Below are 2,897 nucleotides of genomic sequence, written 5' to 3' on the forward strand. Positions count from 1 at the left end.
TCTTCCGCACGTCCTCGGAGCTGTGGTGCTCGCCCGCTTGGCTCTCCATGACAGCCGCGACCTCCTTTAATTCCCACTAAACAAACGCAACTTCTTCTACTTTCTCTCGTAGTATTTCTGCAGGTTTAGCGTGGTGATTCAAACATCCCCGAGCTCCGCTCCCCTCCCCGTCTCCCACATCAACGCAGGCATGTGAGAGGGGAGGCAGAGGTCGGTTCGGATTGTTGTTGCTGTGGGTCCCAGAGGTCAAACCCGAGCCAGGGTTTGTTCACGGCTGCGTCTGTCGTTCGTTTCCTTCTTCTTTTGGTTGGTTTTATTCTACAGACGGAGCCGCGCGAGGTTTCTAGGCGCACACGGGCGAGCACATGCGGCGCAGCTCGGTGCAGAGCTCCCCCTGGTCTCCACTACTACTATTACTACTACTAATGCTGCCAGCGGGTTAATCCCATTTAGCTCATATCACAGATTACAGAAGCCATGCTGCTGCACGCCGTCTCGGTGGAACTGTGCTCCCACACCAGCCCTGCCCGGGGCGGCTCGGTTCTGGTGTCCTCGCTGTAGTGCGCACAGGAGCGGAGTGGAGCAGCTACCGTGGAGCAGGACTGTCACTCAGCACTGTACTAGTACTCCGGGACACGGTGCGTTCACTGACTCAGCCTGAGCCCCGACAGCACAGCTGCAAAAATGTTGGCCTATGATTCAAGATGTTTGCGCGCATTCCACTGCGTCCTAGTCCGGACATGATCGAGTATTTGTGTCATTCCAGCAGCCAAGTGAAAAGCCACAACAACGGGACAATAAAACATGGAACATAAACCAAGAAAATTGAGTAAAACTACAACCAGGATGAAAGAAGGGAAATGCCCTGGGTTGAGCTGGTGTTTTATCTAAACAAATGTTATTCGACTTTATTCAACTTACATGTTTGAAAGTGACAGCATAACTTAGTGAGCGCGTTTTATCCAATATACTAAACTACGACTAATCTTGGAACGCCCCCGTCATGTTAAAGGTCTGGATTGACCTGTAAAGGGCAAAATGTTTGCTCTTGTGTTAGATCGGCTCGGACACAGGGGTGAGCGAGTCACAAAAATATGATGGACCCAGTGGCTGACTTCAGTGCAAGCAGTGCCAAGTTTAATTACTTGGAAATATAACAAGGAAATGAATAATCAGGTAGAAGTGGGACCGGGTGTCGAGCTGCAGAAGTGAATACAGTCAGTGGCTGAATGATGAGGAGAAGACCGGGCTGCGGACGCTGGGACTCACTCCTGGGCTGGTCGTGGTGGAAAGTACTGAGGAAGAACAGAGTTTGTACATACAGTTAGTAGGAGACTGTGCATCGACCTGCGTGGTGGAGAAGGAGCCGGGTAGAGGAGGTCCGTTGTCCGGAGAAGCGACAGAGGCGAGGAGGAATGAAACAATGGAGCTAAAGACTGGAACAGAACTAGGGCGACAAAACGTGAAGATACTATACAGTAACAGAGAACGGGAAACAAACGGGCCTGAACGTAGAGCAGGGAATAAATAGGGAGAAGTAATCAGGTGCAGCTGGTGGTAATCAGGGGATATGAAGCAGGTGTGTCGGATAACGTCATCAAGGTAAGGGAGCAAAAACAGAGTGAGGGGAGTGAGAAAGGCAGGCGCAGCCGGGCAAACCTGACATCTTGGGGCTCCTCTGTGCACCGTGCGCGTCCACAATGTGCTGACGTACACAGCCAGAGACGCAGAAACCAACCGGTGCTGTGCTGAAACACTGCGTTGCACTTTTGTGTTAGTTACTGTATCTTGAGGCAATATTCTCTGCCCCATGCAAGTCCAATATAGTGCCTTTAAATAACACTGCACGCACTTTAGTGGTGTACAAAATGTAAAAAATATTTACTAGTTCAATCCAATTCAAATGAGATACAGTGAATTCAGGGCTCAAGACCTGGGCTGCTGTGCTAGTGGCCTATATTGTCTGTAATTCAGATTTAAAGATAGCAAATTAAACACAAGTGTTTCTTAAACACCAGACCACTCGTTAATAAAATGTATTTACAATGAATATCAAATAATAAATTGTCTATATATTCTGTCTTCTATCACAGAGCAGCAGCTGTCTACAGCTAAATAAATACATTCTTTTATTCTATAAGTATTAACATTAACAAAGCTTTTACAGCTACTGAACTATTTTTGCAATTATGGACTTAAGGCATTGTAGAGGCTATAATGTGGATGTTTTTAAAATAATTTTTCAACTTGATTACTTTAAACCTTTGCCTCTCCTCTTGTTTTTTTGGCTACCATAAAGCGAACTTTCCCTTTTGTTGTATTGTTTATCCGAGGTTCACTATTTCCCACAGCACGTGAAGGCAGCGGTGTGTGTGTGTGTGTTTGTGTGTGGGGCAAGATTTCTGTTCATCCTGTTCCACTTATTGCAAAAATCCCCTTCTGTCCTGAAGAAAGGTGTTAATGTATTAACACATTTTAAAAAATACAACCCGCAGACTCTGCAATGCAAATATTACTTTAAATCCTTATTTAAAACTGGAAATGTTGCATAAAAATATTAAAAATCAAGGGTCACAGTGAGCCCACCGTAATATTGGCGTCATCAGTGATTCATGTTACTTGGTACATGTGTTATTTTGCTGGTGTATGGTTCTAGTGAATCCCATGTTATAATACATTTAATGCAGATTATTAATGTGCACGTTTTATATTTGGATTTCCTGTGAATTTGAAATTACAATTAATATTTTATAGGTGTAATAATAGTCAGTGTGACAGGCTTTCTGTGTTCCCATCGTATGCATGTTGTTATGCAATATGCATCCAAAAGTAACCTTACCCACGAGGTCAGAGGAAACTGGATGTCCAGCGCCCCCTGCTGTTTGGAGAAACCACTG

Source organism: Monopterus albus, unplaced genomic scaffold (assembly GCF_001952655.1).
Source record: "Monopterus albus unplaced genomic scaffold, M_albus_1.0 scaffold112.1, whole genome shotgun sequence".
NCBI lineage: Eukaryota > Metazoa > Chordata > Actinopteri > Synbranchiformes > Synbranchidae > Monopterus > Monopterus albus.